This window comes from Chelonoidis abingdonii, chromosome 3 (genome assembly GCF_003597395.2).
Source record: "Chelonoidis abingdonii isolate Lonesome George chromosome 3, CheloAbing_2.0, whole genome shotgun sequence".
NCBI classification, from domain to species: domain Eukaryota; kingdom Metazoa; phylum Chordata; order Testudines; family Testudinidae; genus Chelonoidis; species Chelonoidis abingdonii.
This window is the reverse complement of record NC_133771.1, coordinates 128,427,516-128,445,053: the sequence shown is the minus strand read 5'-3', so window position 1 is coordinate 128,445,053 and position 17,538 is coordinate 128,427,516. Positions and strand designations below refer to the sequence as shown.

The 17,538-nt window shown below is 37.8% G+C and overlaps 1 protein-coding gene and 1 long non-coding RNA gene across 4 annotated transcripts in view; one reads left to right on the top strand and one right to left on the bottom strand.

Moving 5' to 3' along the window:
• LOC142046588 (uncharacterized) overlaps window positions 1–14,319 on the top strand; it is a 42,458-nt gene extending 28,139 nt beyond the window's left edge. The window contains exons 2-3 of the long non-coding RNA XR_012655573.1: window positions 9,707–9,949; window positions 14,082–14,319. This is a non-coding gene — a long non-coding RNA (uncharacterized LOC142046588). The remainder of the gene's footprint in view (window positions 1–9,706; window positions 9,950–14,081) is intronic.
• Window positions 1–17,538, bottom strand: part of PACRG (parkin coregulated) — a 468,057-nt gene that overhangs the window by 16,373 nt on the left and 434,146 nt on the right. The window lies entirely within an intron of this gene.

Sequence of the window (17,538 nt, the reverse complement as noted above, 5' to 3'; positions counted from 1 at the left end):
TCTAATGCATGCAAGGGAGCTGAGGGAGTTGGTTAATGTGATTGTACAGCCACTGGCTATTACCTTTGAAAATTCATGGTGATCGGGGGAGTTCCCAGATGATTAGAAAAAGGCAAATATAGTGCTCATATTTTAAAGAGGGAAGAAAGAGAATGCAGGGAACTACAGATCGGTCAGCCTCACTTCAGTCCCCAGCAAAATCATGGAGCAGGTCCTCAAGGAATCCATTTTGAAGCACTTGGAGGAGAGAAAGGTGATCAGGAACAGTCAACATGGATTCACCAAGGGCAAGTTGCGCCTGACCAACCTGATTGCCTTCTTTGATGAGATATGTGGATATGGGGAAAGCGGTGGACGTGATATATCTTGACTTTAGCAAAGCTTCTGATACAGTCTCCCATAGTATTCTTGGCAGCAAGTAAAAGAAGTATGGATTGGATGAATGGATTATAAGGTGGATAGAAAGCTGGCTAGATTGTCGGATTCAACGGGCAGTGATCAATGGCTTGATGTCTAGTTGGCAGCCGGTATCAAGTGGAGTGCCCCAGGGGTCGGTCTGGGGCCAGTTTTGTTCAACATCTTCATTAATGATCTGGATGATGGGATGAATTGCACCCTCAGCAAGTTTGCAGATGACACTAAGCTGAGGGAAGAGGTAGATATGCTAGAGGGTTAGGATAGGGTCCAGAGTGACCTAGACAAATTGGAGGATTGGGCCAAAAGAAATCTGATGAGGTTCAACAAGGACAAGTGCAGAGTCCTGCACTTAGGAAGGAGGAATCCCATGCACTGCTACAAGCTGGGGACCGACTGGCTAAGTAGCAGTCCTGCAGAAAAGGACCTGGGGATTACAGTGGATGAGAAGCTGGATATGAGTCAGCAGTGTTCCCTTGTTGCCAAGAAGGCCAATGGCAATATTGGGCTGTAATAGTAGGAGCATTAGCCAGCAGATGGAGGGAGTGATTATTCCCCTCTATTCGCACTTGGTGAGCCGCTCACAGCTTGGAGTATTGGTGTCCAGTTTTAGTCCCCCACTCTGACATGACAGGAATGTGGACATAATTGGAGAGAGGCCCAGAGGAGGTGCAACAAAAATGATTAGGGGTCTGGGCACTGACAGACTTACCAAGGAGAGGCTCAGAGGGAACTGGGCGTAGTAAGTCCTGCAGAAGAGAAGACGTGAGTGGGGATTTGATAGCAGCCTTCACATCCTTCAAAGAGGATGGAGCCGAGCTGGTTCTTGGATCGGGTAGAGGACCGAACAGAGGAGCAGTTAGTCTCAAGTTGCAGTGGGTTGGACCGGTTTAGGTTCGATTAATTAGGTAGGCGTGCAGCAGCAAATGTGAAAAATTGGGACAGGGTGTGGGACCGGTGGGGGTAATAGAAAGCCTATATTATCAGAGAAAGATCCCGCAAAATGGAGGACTGTCCTATATAACACCTCTAGGGACAACTGGTCACCTAATTTTAGGAAACATTATTTCACTAGGAGGGTGGCGAAGCAATGGAATGGGTTACCTAGGGAGGTGGTGGAATTTCCACCCTTAGAGGTTTTTAAGGCCCGGCTTGACAAAGCCTGGTTGGGATGATTTAGTGGGGTTGGCCCTGCTTTGAGCAGGGGGTTGGACTAGATGACCTCCTGAGGTCTCTTCCAACCCTAACTGTCTATGATTCTATGATTCTAAGCAATCAGGAAACAGTGCCAAATATTGCTTTCAGTCATATTGAAGCTCCACAGAACTCAATGGATTTGCACATGTATAAATGAGAGTGGAATTTAACCCCCACCTCCGCAATACTGTCAATCAGCTTCTCATTAGAATCAAGAGGAATGACTACACCCTCATTCTTTCTTACTTTTACAGGATGTTGGATAAAAGAAAGTCACAAATGTCTAGTATTATAATCAGAAAAGGCACATTTTTGACCATTGGATACCACATAGAGTTTAGAAAGAAGTAACACTGAACGATAAGTAGCAATCTTTTGGAAATCAGCTTTTAACTTACCCTTATTTTATTTGTAGGATGTGGAAATCAGCTTTTAAGCTGCTCTTATTTTATATGGAGATTGTGATTATAACCCTCCAGTAGCAAAGCAAGACATTTTCTAATTTTTAAGATTGCAACCTAGATATCTAATACCTGGGTTTAAGAGGCATAATGTGAGGAAGAGTTAGATGATAATAGTTACGAGAACAGAATGTTACTAACACTTAGACTACACATGTATTTGTGCTGAAATATCACTAAACATATGTAAACAGATCTAGAATGAAAGTCAAGGAATTTCCCCATTGAACTAAAAGCTTGGTGTATTTCCATAAGCCAAATAACATTTTCAGGAAACAAACTCTAAAAATTATTGATGTAGAACAGTTTTATTGTATCAACTGCAGAGCTCCACTGAAGAAAACAGAGAGAAGAAACCCTTAGGCCACATTTTGTGTGACCTAATTCTTTCAAGGTTGCATTCTGGCAAATTTTTAGGAATTGACAATATAAATGAACTACAGCTCCCGCTGTAATGTTTTCACAGGATCTCTGCATAACTTGCAAACAGCGCACACTGCACCAAGACTATAGTATGTAGTTTTTTTGTATAGTTTAATTATTTTTGGATGTAAATGAGCAGAAAAACAATTATCACTCATCCAGCGGGAGAAACAGTTACGCTTCTGTAAATTTCTGGTATTCTAATGCTGAGATCGTCAATTCTAAATTTCAAAGAAGCTGTAATATAAACTGCAAGGCAGTTAATGGTTAGTCTATTAGATTTTGGTGGAACTGCAGTCAAGACAAATGAAGGAAAAAAGAAAAAAGAAACGAATACGGTTAAATCCTGATTGGAGCTACTGGTGCAGAGCTGGACTCAGCTATGAGCTCAGGCCTGTGTCCACTGAAGCTAATGCATTGAAATCAATGGAAGAAGGACCAAGCTCTGTGATTGTGCTAAGCATTTGCTCTTAGTGGATGGAATGTTAGTAGGAACATAGATTAACTTTATCCTAGTGATATAAAATGGTTTTTATATTAGTTCAAGGCAGAACATGCTAATTTCTTCTAGATGAGACTTAATGACAAAATCAACAAATGTAGTTTAAGAAAAATAAACACCAGGAATTATATAGTAAAATCATTCACATTTCTTTCATGGGGAAAGTTTCAACTTCCCAGCTTTTGTATGGTCACACTGAGCAACACCTGGTAACACTACAATTAGATTCACATGGCCTGACTGATATGGCCCAAAGGGAGCAGAATCTTCCTGCATTTACCCACTGTAAGTAAAGCTGGTAGTGCTGGCTCCTATGTATCTTCCTGAGGTCCCAGGGTAGGGACAGGGATGGGTGGTGTTCTGCCAGCTGTTGTAGATTAGAGCAACCCCTAACTAGTCTAATGTATGTCTGGGCTGAGGAGGATCAAAAAGCTGCAGCCAACTCTATGATTTCCCTACCCTTTCCTGCACCAAGCAGATCTTTGCTATAGCAAGAAAACTGGCTCTCATTGTTTTTGGTATAAACCAGTTTTCTTAAGAGTTTATAGTTCTGCTGTTTTAATTCACACTGGCCTGCCTCTGGATGCATGTTCACAGCAGGTGAATCGGTTTAAATTTAACAATGGCTTTAATTGGATAGGCTGCATTTTAGATTTAGCATATCAGAAATATTCCACCTTCAGAAACTAAAATATTGAAAGTGCTTATGCCACTGCAATTTTTTATAACTTGATTTTTATGAAGTGTAAAAGTGTAAAACATAATAATATCAGAATATTTCACCCCATTCATTATTTATAGACAATTCACAATAGTTTGTCATCCACATTTGTTGCAAGAGATGGGGGTTCAGCATCTCATCTGGAAGAGTTTATAAACCCCTGAATGATGAACTCACATTCGAGGCAATAGATATGGACAACAAAACTAATATGAATTGTCCAAAAATACATATTGTGGTGAAATACTCCATAGGCAAATGTTCAATTTTCCACCCACAGTCAGTTAAAATGGAAAGAGAAACACACCTAATATTATATATGGCAGACTAGCATTTTTAAATAATTCAAATGCCAGAATCCTGCATAATATAGCATTTTTATTTAAAATTGTTCATAAGGTTTACTGGGAGCATCTTAATAGGGGATAAGTGTTTGGTCAGCTGATATTTTAAATGTTGTATATATGTTCACTTAGATGTTACAAATGAGTAGTGGAACACTATGTACATTTCAAATATGTTTCAGAATGCAGATTATAAATGTGGTCTGGACATCAAGTATGCATTCATTGATTCCTTCCTTCCTATTACTTAATCACTGTGGTACCTAGGCAGCAATACAACTTGATAAAGGATCTTCTGGGTGATTCATAATTCTGTAATTCTATCCATATATTGAAAGACCAAAGGACCCAATGTGATGTCCATGTAGATTTTTTTTCCTTTTAAATTCCACAGTTAAAAATAGGGGCATTGCGGAAAATCCCTTTGATAAATAATATTAATAGTTATATGCATAGAAATATTTCTGATGGTAGAAATTGTGACAGGTTGTGGTCTCAATTGCCAATATTACGCAGGTCATACTCAGATATACTTCTTTACCTCTAGCATAAATAGCACCATCTTTCAACTATCCCAATGACTGGCTGAGATCAGCACTTTGATGAAGGACAATTGCTTGAATCTGAATCTGGGCATGATAGAGATAACATCAGTGGGATGTTTCATCCCATCACCTGAAATGGAGAGTGTCTACTCTCAGATAACCAAAACAGTCTACAACCAGAGGATTCCTTTGGATTTCTCAGTTGTTGCAGTCCTAGGTGCTGACTCCATGGGTGCTCTGGGGCTGGAGCAAAAATTGGTGGGTGCTCTGCACCCACTGGCAGCTCCCCGCCCCAGCTCACCTCCGCCTCCTACCCTGAGTGTGCTGCTTCTTCCCCTAGCTCTCAGCTTTTGCCACCGCCAAACAGCTGTTTGGCAGTGGCAAGCGCTGGGAGGGAGCGGGAGGTGGGGGAACACGGTGCACTCGGGGAAGAGGCTGGGCCAGGGTGCAGATTTGGAGAAGAGGTACAATAGGGGCAGGGAGGGGGCAGAGTTGGAGTGGGGACTTTGTAGAAGGGGTTGGAATGGGGGCAGGGCAGGGGTGGAGTCAGTGAGGGGTGGGGGGGCGTGCCTACGCTTGCAGGATGCTCTAATATCTAGTTATGCAAAATGCTTTCTTCCACCTGATGCTGGCTAGAAAGCTGTGCCATATCTTGTTGGACTATGACTTCACCATTGTGATCCACACTTTGGAAACTTCCAGGCTGGTGTATTGCAACTCACTTTCCCAAGCTATGAGCACAACGTTTTAAAACCTTTAATTATCCCAGAACAGAGTAGTCCACATCCTCAGCAATTATCAGCCTCACCCTATTGTTCCCCACCCCCCTAGATGGGATCCCCACTGAATTCCAGGCCAGAGGCACATCAGACCTAAGCCCTTCATGAAATTGTCTTTAGGAAGTTTAAAGAACATCTTCCTGTCTGTGATGACAATCTCCCTCAGCTGCTACATTTCTCATTAACTATGAACTCAACTATTAACTCAAGGGTGAAGCTCATGAGAGCAGGAGACAGGGCTAGTTTAGAAACAGGACAAAAGTTTTGGAACTCACTTCCAGAAGACATTACAATGACCACAAATCAAGTAACAAAGCAGAAAACTCCCTTCTCGAACTGAGAGTTTCTCACAGACACAACTAAAAGCAGTAAAGAAGAGGAAAGAAGGAGCTGTAAAAGGAAAAAAAAAAAAAGAGTGATGGCATGAGACCACTGGCCTATTGTGATTTTGGTTATTTATTCTTTAGAAAGCACTCAAATACTATCTATCTGTACACAACAAATAGTTTTGTTGGGATATATTGGCTTAATAGACAACTACACAGTTTCTCTTTTTTCATATTTACAATTAAATAACTGACATTAAGTAATAAATGTTTTGTGGTTGTTACTATAATCACAATTGATTGCAATGGCTTCCAAAAAAGGGAAATGCTGCAAGTTAGGAAAACGTGCTGTTTAAAATGCATGTCTATAGTACTTTGTATTTGTAATAAGATATGGGTTACAACTGTGTAATTAACTGACTGTCAATTATAAAGCTTGAAATTAAGTGAAGGCTGTTTATTTAACTGTTGCATTTTAGTACATTTTTGTAGGGCAAATCAACAATAACATGGAGGGTGTGGAATCAGAACCTCAGAAGCAGGGTCTAATCGGTATGCTGATCTGTGTCTCTGTTTTGTTCTCTTGAGTTATGTGCATTTTCCACTTTTGCGCCTAACAAAATCTCTGAAAAAATGTAAGAACAAACTTTCAGAATGTTCTTCACAAAATGAAAGGCCAGATCCACAGCTGGTGTAAAGCAGCTTCATTTTATACCCCTTGAAGACCTTGCTCAGAATTTTCAAAGCATTCTACCTCTAATTATTAATTACCAAAATAAAAGCAATAGTCCTTATCAAACCTAATTAAATTCATTATTTTCTGAAGTCATAATGTGCATTCTATGTTCCTAATGGCATTTGGAAAAACTTAAAAAACTGTGCAGGAAGTTGAGGTCTTAGAGTATGGAGATCAAGGCCTGATCTACAGAGGTGGATCAGAAGTCCAGCATTCACATAGGGCTTGTTGGCTTAGCAACAGAGTAATGTTATTTGGGGACACCTTACAATAGCTAATGTATAGTATTCAGTTTGGCTTTAGAGAGAGAAGAAGGGTATTCATGTGCAGGAGAAAAAGTGAATTTTGGATAGGCAGACCATGGATGCAGAAAATAGCCCGCAGTTCGATGCTATGTGTCTCCCTGCAGCAATATGTATAGTAAATACAATTTATTCTCATTGGTCTGATTCTACATACCTCACTCATATTAAGATGCATCTAGAAATGCAAGGAGTCACATTGTAAACCAATGGGACTCTTCATGTGAGTGATAAGAAGGGTCATGATAAGCATGTGCCCCTTAGAGGTGGCTAATGACAATGTAAGGCAATGGATGAGCTCTTCCCTGCCATCTGATGATGAACTGGGGGAGAAGACCTCAAGAGTAGACTGTATTTGCGTAGACGCATCTACTTTGCCTTGGTGATCAGCTGGCAGCCCTACCTGGCCAAGGTGATCAACTTTGCCTGGTTTGTGTTAAAATTCACCTAAGTCTTGGATGAAGGAGTAATAAAATGTTATCTTTATTGCATGACTAAAAGGAAGCAAAATTGTTGCTGTATTGTCCCAAATTAATGCTGTGTTCCCTCTCCTCTTAATAAACATTTTCTTTTGTTATACACAGACTCAATGTTTGCAAGTAGAGAAGGAAAGATTGCCTTTCAGAGGCACCAGGTCTGCTGGTGTGTTTTCCCCAGGTTTTGGGGCAGGTGCTTGAGTTTTGTATTGTTAAGGGGAACCCACTCCTTGTTGCTGCCAACATACTTGACAGAAGGGTTACAATATAAAGAAGAGCTGCTTTTGTGAAGGGACCTGTAATAAATGACTAAGGAAGGGGTCCCTCCTAACTTGAAGATGTTGGTGTCAAATTCTATTCACGTATATGTGCATGGGATTCCTGTTATAGTTAGTGGGAGGTGCAAACTCTAGCACAAATAAAATTGAGGCAAACTGATCTATGACAAAGCAGTTAATACTTCTGAATGACATTTGTGTAATCTGTTTAATGCCATATAGCTACTGAATTGACTTCAGTGGAATTTGCACATTTGGATCCAAGTGCAGAATTTGGCCATTTGAATGTAAATTCTCACTTATACTCCAACTCTACATTTTAATGGTTTCTTATCCCTATCTTTCTTAATTGTACCAGCACACTAGTTAGTTCCACTATATTTTATGGGGAAAAACCATAGTCAGGCTATATTGTTTTGTCTTGAGGATAAATTAAAGATTTTGTTCGCAAGGAAGAAAGAAAAAATATCCAAAATTCTTCTCTTCACAAAGATGTTATCAGCTGCAGACATGCCTTTCAAATGCTCCAGCAGAATTTGATGTAATTTTTGTTAGTACAGTACCCATCATTGCTTTATGCTGAACAATTAAACTGGTTAAATACATTGGTTCTCTCTGTATAAGGAAATGAAAAGTACACTCTCAGCAAGTTTGTTAGATTTAATTGAATTTAGAATGCATGCGAGAAATGAGGTCTCATTCCTTTTTCTAAATTAGTAGATCATAAGGTTAGCTCAAGCAGAGCTCAACTTTCATACAATATTTGGATTATGTAGCATCACTTTTGAATGTCTTATTTTACTTTGTTTTTATAATTATAGAGTTTCTTGCCAGCATTTAAAAACGCTTTTATTTTGATTGATGCTGTTTTCTGACTGTCTCTCTTGATAGATTACATGTTTTTGAAGCCTACATTGTATGTGATCTAAAACAGGGATCTGAACGAATAAATCTATGTCATTTGTGTCTCCTCAATCCCTCATCCAATGTAATGGTCCGTAACTAAAACCCCAGTTTCAAAATGCCCTGAAGTCCAGCATGATTGTATCCAGATCTGACAACATACATAGGCTGACATACCTTCATATTTATAATAGATCCTACACAATTATCCCTTTTCCTGATCATTTGGTGGCAGATTTTGGTCAATGTGCATTATTAACTCCTACAACCCTCATTAATATGACTGCCAGGGTTTCTTCCTGCACTCAGTGGCTCTAGTTAGTTGACACTGGCATAAAGACAAGCAAAACCTCAGAAAAATGTCAAGCAAGAGGCCAAGTGGAAAGCACAGCATCCCCTCTAAAATCTGTCAGTCCAGGAAAAGAATAATAGTTAAGCATTTCTCTCTTTCAGCCAAAGCCCTGGAGGTTAATAAAACACACAAACTGAGTCACTAAGAAGAATGCTCAACTAACCCTGAAGATTTTCAAGACACAAGGTGAAGACCATCCACATTTATTCCGCAACCACACAGCACCCAGATGATGAAATCAGTAGTTTTGTATGAAAAGTTAAAATCATCTTCTGGATGAAGGATGGACATGGTTCAATAAGATTATAGGAGACTTCTAGACTGAAATTGATATAAAGACAAAGTTGAAAGAAAGAAAGAAAGAAAAGTGCACATTAAGTTGATGCACTAACTAGCCATTCACATTCTAAATGAAATATATTTGCTGGTAACATTCCTGTTCCCATTTATTCACTTTACAAAATCATCACACAATTTGCCACAATCCAGCATGATTGGCAGCTTGTGCTCAGGTAGAGTCTGGAACTGCAAAACTACTGTATGAAAGAAAGGTCACATGGCATTTGCCTATATTCTGTTTCTTTCAAGCCACATTGCATAGTCTTTCATTTGACCAGCCACTGAATTCATTCATAAAGCAAGAAAAATGTAAATAATAATGGAAAGACAAATGAAAACTGGAATGGGACAAAGCACTTCAAATAGAAAATTTCTTTTGGAGTTTGTTGAAGGTAGAGGAATGATTAACGTATTTTTAAGAAGAAATAACTACAAAAACAAAGTTCACTGACTGAGACTTTGCAGGACTTATGAGAGAATCAGAGAACCTCTTCTTTTCTTCATGCACGGCCTTTCCATTAGGATCCAAACAGTCTTTATGACACAAGCTTCCGCTTGAGATTTCTGCCACCTGCTCTCTAACTTTCCTCCTGTTTTGTTTGTTGCAGGACACCTGTAAACCCAGGTGATACGGGAACAGAGCCAGAGAAGGAGGCCTGTAGAAAGCACCCAACTGATGGCTGAAGATAAAAAGATGATTATAGAATCCTACCAAAAGCTCAATGGAGTGATCTGTCAAATAAACCATATCTTCACTTAGGACATTCTGGAAGTACTCTCATTCCATTAACCTCTGTGGACAGTCCATCAAAACAGAACCCGGTCCCTAACAGGGAGTTGTATTTCATGAGGTCCATGATTGGTCCATGATTTAGGCAAAATTTCTTACTGTCTGACCTCCAATCTCAGCCCAAAAACTAGATCAAAAGTGTGACCAACCATGTGAGTAGAGCCATCCCCTGGGACAGTCTCATAGTCATTATGGTAGCCATAAAATCCTTACAAAAGCACTTTAAATAGTATTCCAGGTAAAACATAAGCAATTAGTTACTTAGTTCAGACCACAGCCATTAAATTCATTAAATTTATGAATCAAATTACTGTCCACAAGTCAAATTGGAGGTAATCAAAATGTCATTAGACAGCAAGGCCCTGATTCAGGAAAGCATTTAAGTTTATCCCTGTTCAGGAAACTACTTAAGTATGCACTTAACTTTAAATATGTGCTTACGTCCCATTGAAGTTGACAGGACTTAAGCATGTGATTATATTCTTTTTCTGAATTAAGGTGCTTTCCTGAATCAGAGCCTAAATGTCCATGATTCAGATTATAGAATTTGTTAAACTAAATAAGAAAATCTAATGTTAAACACTGAAACATTTTAACATCTCTTCATTCAGGGTCACATTCTGTTACTGATTTTTGCATGTTAGTTTTCTTTTACATTTCAGATGTATATGATATGAATTTCAGTGAACTGAAACAAAGATGATACAACTAATTTGTGCTTATCTCATGCTGGTGCTAGCAATTCCTCTAACAGGCAAAAACGTGTAGTAGCTTAGTTAACACATCACAAACATCAGATGTGTCACATTCTTTGCATGTCACAAAATATTGCATTCCCTGCTCCTTTTGTTTGTAATCTAGTTTCTTAGTCACAGTAAACCTGACTTGATGGATGGCTCAGCAGTGAAGGTACATGATCTTTGGTTTGTATATCTATCTTTTGGAAAGCACTGTTTGGGATAATTGATTATGTAACAATCTTTGGATGAACTGTGTGAACCTGGTCTTCCAACAAAAACATAAATGTACTTTTGATGGGATTAGTCCCAATTTGTTTGCATTCACATAAATTGATAGGATCATGGTTTGTGTTTGCCAGCTGGAACAACACATCTTAAAAGTAAGAACACACATAGAAACTATAACCCCAGATACCAGACACATCACTGGCTTGAACAGGTAGAGTGCAGATCTGAGCTGGATCTAAACAGAAGACAGAGGAGGATTTAAAGTGGGATCAAGTGTGCTTCTTAAGACTGAGAGATTCACAGGCAAATGGCAAATAGACTTGTGCATCTCTCTAACAGAGCTTTAACCTAACTTACATCTGAAATAGAAAGGCAAATAAAATATTTTAAAGGATTTTAGATCCAGTACCAAATTATGAAACAAACATTTTTAAAGCATTTTGTGGCATTAGAAAATGTACTACTTATGGGAAGCAATTCCATTAAATAAACCTGATTTTCCATAAGTTATGGGCAATCTAGACTAGGGGCTTGTCTATATTTACAGTGTCACTGTAGCGCTTAGTGAAGACACTACCTATGCCGACAGGAAAGCTTCTCCGTTCAGTATAGGCATTTAACCTCCCTGAGAGGTGGTAGCTACGTTAACAGGAGAAGCCCTTCTGTCAATACAGCGCCATCTATACTGAGAGTAAGGTCGGTGTAACTGCGTTACTCAGGGGTGTGGATTTGCCACAACCCTGAGCGATGTAGTTATACCAACATAAGTAGGGGAGACCCCAGGGCTTGAGCTTGATCCTACAAACATATACCCACATGGTTGGTTCCAATGAGTTAAGATGGAATACTTCACAGGAGTAAGCGTTTGCAAGACTAGCCTCCTTTATTATGCAGGAGTCAATACTCCCAACTTCTAAACCTGAAGAACATATAGTGAAATCACAGAATATTACTAAAATTTAAGCCAACAGGAATTAAATCTTTTGTAATGAAGGAATGCAATTTTGTAATGAAAATAAACAGAGGTTATAAATATAGAAATTGACATGCAGATGGTGATGCATATGTGAATTAATTTCTATAGACACTTGTAAACTTCTAATATACTTCTGAAAAGAAAAAAAGAAAATAGACTAGTCTATCATTTAAAGTTAGAGACAAACTTTGACCTCAGATATGTCCACACAACTCTCATTAAAGCAAACAAGAATTGTGCACCTATGTCTGAAGGAAGAAATTACCCCTTTCAAAATCTCAGTTTGTGGGTACATTACCACAGGCCCCTTAAGGGGCCCAATTTTCAGAAGCTGGCTGTTTAGTACTTCCTGAAAATCAGCCACTGTAAGATGTTTCCTATTGGGCTCCCTAAAACCGAAGCATTCAAAATCATGGTTACTTTTGAAATTCTTGCCCTAGATATCCTATTAAAGGAAAGGCTTTATTTGCTTAAAGATTTAAAAATCCCACAACATTTTTAGCACATTATCATACAAATGATTTACCAATGGCTTGTACTGATTCAAAGGTTGTTTTCTATATGTACAAAGCTATTCAGAATGTAAAAAATGTAACGCCAGGGAAAATTAAACAATGTGATGGTGGTTAATACAAAAGACACATAGATAAAAATTATGGGCCACAAGCTATAGCTTGCATTTCCCCGATCAGAATGAAATGATGTAATTGCTTGGATGATACCTATCCTATCGCAATTTCTGTATTAATTTTCCTTTGCTTCTTTTTAAACTGCATTTTCTTCTCATGTATGCTAAAATCCTATATCAATATATATATTTTAAAAATCTTAGCATACAAGTTATTACTGAACCTTTTGTAGAAAACATATTTTAGAAAGTTTTATTCCTGTTAGAATTAATCACGGGGGCTTAATTCCCATGGAAGTCAGTGTGACTACTCAGCTAGTTAAGTACTAGCCTGGGTTTAAGTGTTTTGTTGGCTCATGCTCATCACTTTGCAGGATTGTGCCCTATCAATTAAAAAGTAATTGAAAACAGAGTTAACTAGGTCTCAAACTAGGGACTGACTACAAGACTGAATTCCTTACACATCACATATATTAGAGAATGAAATTAATTTTGGATTAAAAATGGCTCAAGCCACATCCCTGGATCTGAACACCCCATTTTGAGGAAAAGAGCATTTAAAAATTCAGATCTGGATCTGAATTTCACAGCTGGACGTCTCTATAATGAATCAATCCAAAGCATAGGACTGGAACAACGCTGAACTTTGGGGTGTTTGAAATTTGGATCTAGATCTAAAATTTGTGCCTTGAATCCATCTCTAATTTTAATAGGAGTTTGTTTATATACTACTTAGGATCTGATCAGACTTTATCACATTTAATTTTTTTAAGAACCCAGATATAGTCAAAGCATGATCTGGAAATGTAATACAGTAACATCATAATGGTGATGACCCATCATGTAGCAGGAAAGGAACAGGAATTAAGTTTCTGATCCAAGTACTTATGTTTTAGGGTGATCGGAAAAAAGGTTAGAAAAGTTGAGTCGACAGGTGGGAATAGATAAACCCTTTGTCAGAATTTAGATTATTTAGATCAAACTGAGCCCTTGTATAAATGGGTGCAATTCCAATTATTTCAATCAGGGCTGGCTCCAGGGTTTTTTCCGCCCCAAGCGGCGAGGAAAAAAAAAAAAGCTGTAATTGCGATCAGTGGCAGCTCCATCGCGCCGATTTCTTCTTTGGCGTCAATTTGGCGGCAGGTCCTTCCCTCCGAGAGGGACCGAGGGACTCGCTGCCGAATTGCCGCCAAAGAGCACGACTTCCCCTTGGCTGCCCCAAGCACTTGCCTGCTGAGCTGGTGCCCGGAGCCGGCCCTGATTTCAATGCCTGCTTCTATTAGGTCTCAATTGCTCCTTTGTCTTCAAATGAACACTTTCTCTAAGCTTTTTCCTTGTTACAAACAAACATAGGCTTTCCTAAAATATATCCAAGTGCTAATACCTGCAAAATTGTCTAAATTTTTATTAAACCTCTGATTCATTGGAAACAGATCTGTAGCAATCCTTGAATATCCATCTAAAACTGCCAGAGCTGCAAAAAATTTAGAATGTCTAGAAATGCATTTCTCCAGGTTTGTTTTTTTAGTATTCATAAACTCATTGAAAGCTGATCTGTACTTTGTTAAAGTCAGATTTTGCCATATGTTAACTTTTCTATTACCATAATCTCCTTTTCCAGGTACTTTTCAGGTCTTATGATTTCCTGTTGGATGGACTTTCATTCTTTTGGAGTGGTGGCATTTTTCATAAACTATGAAATCTTTTCAGACAAAGTGTTATCATCTTGTTTCCCCCATTTGGTGGCACTCTTACTGCTTTCTTCACTTCTGTCATGTTTTTTGGTTTTCTGGGTGTTTTCACTAGTTTTTTAAGTCATCTCTAATTATCTTTCACTAATGACTTTTCTATCAGTACTTTTAGATTATTTTATGACTAATAAAATATTATTTCCAAAACATCTCCTGGAAATTTTATGGCAACTCACTGATTTCTACATTAACATTTAAAAATCTTTCTCATACATTAGTTCATAAATCCAATAATCATCGTTTTGTGACAACCAACTTAGAAATGTCTAGCCACTTAGCCCAAAGGAATTCTTTTTTAAGAGTTCTGATTTCTTTGGGCCTCTAGTCCATTTTTTTCCAAAGATCTTCCATTCGCTATAAAAGTGCTATCTTATTTCTTCCTACTATTTTCTTCCCTTGAGACTTTCATTGTGATCATCTCTCTTTACAATGGTGTCAGTGTTGACAAATGACACACCAGTAGCAGCAAATACTGTCACAGTTTGTAGCTATGCCATAAAGAGTAGGATCTTAGCATGTGAGATGACAGCTTGGGGATTACAATATAGGAAAAAACAACCTTTTCAAACTTTGAATAGAAACCACAATACACTCTAATTTACTGTAGAATAATTGAGTTTGTCTCTATTCTTCATTCTTATCAAACACTATTATTAATTATTTTGGAAACTTTCATGCAATTAAAGCATATCTTTTTTCTACCTGAAAACAAAAATATCCTAATTTTCTAACAACAGTTTTGATGCTAGTAACTTGTGGCTTGTTTAATTCAGAAGCAACATCTTCATATAAATAATAATATTTATATGTAAAAGAGCACATATTATTTTATATCTTTATTTCTAATTTTAATTAATTGCCTATAGAAAACAACTTGATAATTTACCTGTAAATAGTATATTTGTTTAGGGATTCTAAGATACATACAGTAACACAATAACTAGCTTACTTCCTCAAAATCATGGTCAGAAAGAAAGCAAAATGACATTTTTACATGTTAATGAAAAATATACTTGACAGAACACAGTAATATGGTAGAGCAGAATCTGTTAAATGCAAAGCCCTTAAGCACTAAGAATGTCAATTAATTAATAGCTATTGCGCTGGTACAATCTTCATTACTGGGCAATCAATAATCTTAATTTTTTTGCTTTTTAATACTTGAATATGAAATGGTTTAAAAGTAAATGCATTTTAAGACATGTTTTGGTAAAGTCAATAAGTAGCTATTCTGCTGTTCTGTTCTCTCTCTCTTTAATTCACCACAATTGTGTTGTGCTTCATTAGCTTCCATTTTATTATACAAGACAGTGAAATTTATCATGAGCACACATTAAATGGTGTGACTGCAGTTTCCTGCAATGAGCAATGTAATGATTAAAAAATGTGTCTATAACCTTATGGCCAGTTGGAAAGATGCCACTAATATTTCAGAAATAATAGTCTTGGATGATGTGTTATTAGGGGGTTGTCATTTATATTCCCTGTGGTAGAAATTGCATATGTGGAAGGAAAGAAAGTGTCATATGATTAGCATTTGCAAATATAACTTGCCTCATACCAACCAACTGGCTTCACTTCCCTTTTCAGAAGAACAAAAGAAGATCAATGCTGAATTGACTAGATCACACCTCTTTCATTTGAAAAAGAGGAGGCCTGGATCCTGCACTCCTTATGTTTGCCTGAATAAGAAGAGCTTACTCTAACCTGTTCTTTCCTTTGCATTAAACAGAAACTCTGACACAGCTGTAAATAAAATACTGTACTTAGGCTCTATTAATCTGTGCAAGTTTACATTTTACACTCAACATTTGCTGCCGGGAGACCATCCAAATTTATATCATGTTTCCAAGTTAGCTAAGCCTGGCTATTAATAATTAATTTGTGTTGGACTGATACCACTGGGATAATAATGATAATCAAAAATATAAGAGCAACATTCTCTGTTAAGATTCACATGGCAGAATTTTATACTAATATCCTTTTCTCCCTCCACAGTCTCCCATTAACATCATTTGGGATTCTGCACATGAAAAGAGAGCAGAATATTAGAGACAATATCCACTAAGCAGGTCTGAGAGTAGAAGCTTGTACCGCTTGTTAGAACATAAATACAATTGCAGTAAACTAGTTAATATTAGTCTGGGCATCTAATTTCTCTACGCTAACTCTTGAGGCAAATGAATCTCCTTTAAAAATGTAACTCAGAGTTCATATCTGTAAATTAAATGGGTGAATAATAGTCCACAATAAGAAATAACATTTGACCAACGTTTGTCAGCTTTTGGGGACAGGGATCATCTTTTTGTTCCGTTTGTACAGTACCAAACAGAATTAAGCCCTGCCCCATGACTGGATTCCTAGGTGTTATGGTAATACAAACGAACAAAACCAAACAAACCAATGAACAGAGGAATGTTGATTATAGATGGTTTAAAATGGTACTGGGAAAAACTGTACTGGCACACTAACTCCTTGAAAGCACGTTTACTCACAAATCCCTTAGCAAAATGGGTGGGTAAGGATGAATTGCTTAGGAATACTTGAAGTCAAACAAAAAAAAGTCTTTTGGAAATCATTCTATAGTCTTCTTCCATAGGAGATATACATGTACCCAAGAACAAAAAATGCACCATATCTTATTCCAGAACATTACAAAGGCTAATTAATATCGGACATCACATTGATTTTTAGAATGGATTCACACCTTAGCTGGAAATTGGCTTTTTTGCAGGTTAATGGAGCTGGCAAAGCAGTGATTACAGTAGCAGCTACTTATTTCATGAACTGTTAAGTGGCTTGGATAATAAATGATGTATATTGCTTCCAAATATGTAAAAGAATAGATTTTCTATATTCTGACAGAATAAGTATTATTTTAATACAGCAACAAAGTCTACCGAGGATGCATGAATCCTATGTGGATAAAAGTGAATGAACTAGATGTGCCAGATTTTATTTTCCACACTAATACCCCTAAAACCACAAAAACTTTTCAACATAGGAGGTACTTTTGTTTATTAATAAAAGAATAGCAATTACCAAAGCATTGTCCTAATTATCATGTACTGCAACCTCCTCTCTGGCCTCCTTGATACAAATTGCTCCTACTTCAATCCATTCAAAATGAAGCTGCTAAGATCACCTTCCTGACCTGATGTAATGGTCAAATGCTCTTTGAATTACTCCACTGGCTCCTCATTTTCCACTGCATCAAACTCAAACTTTTTGTCCCCACTTTCAAGATGCTTCATAACTTTGCCCCTCACCACTCATCTATTTTTGTCACTTATTGCCTCATCCCTTGCTTTGCCAGTGATGCCTTGA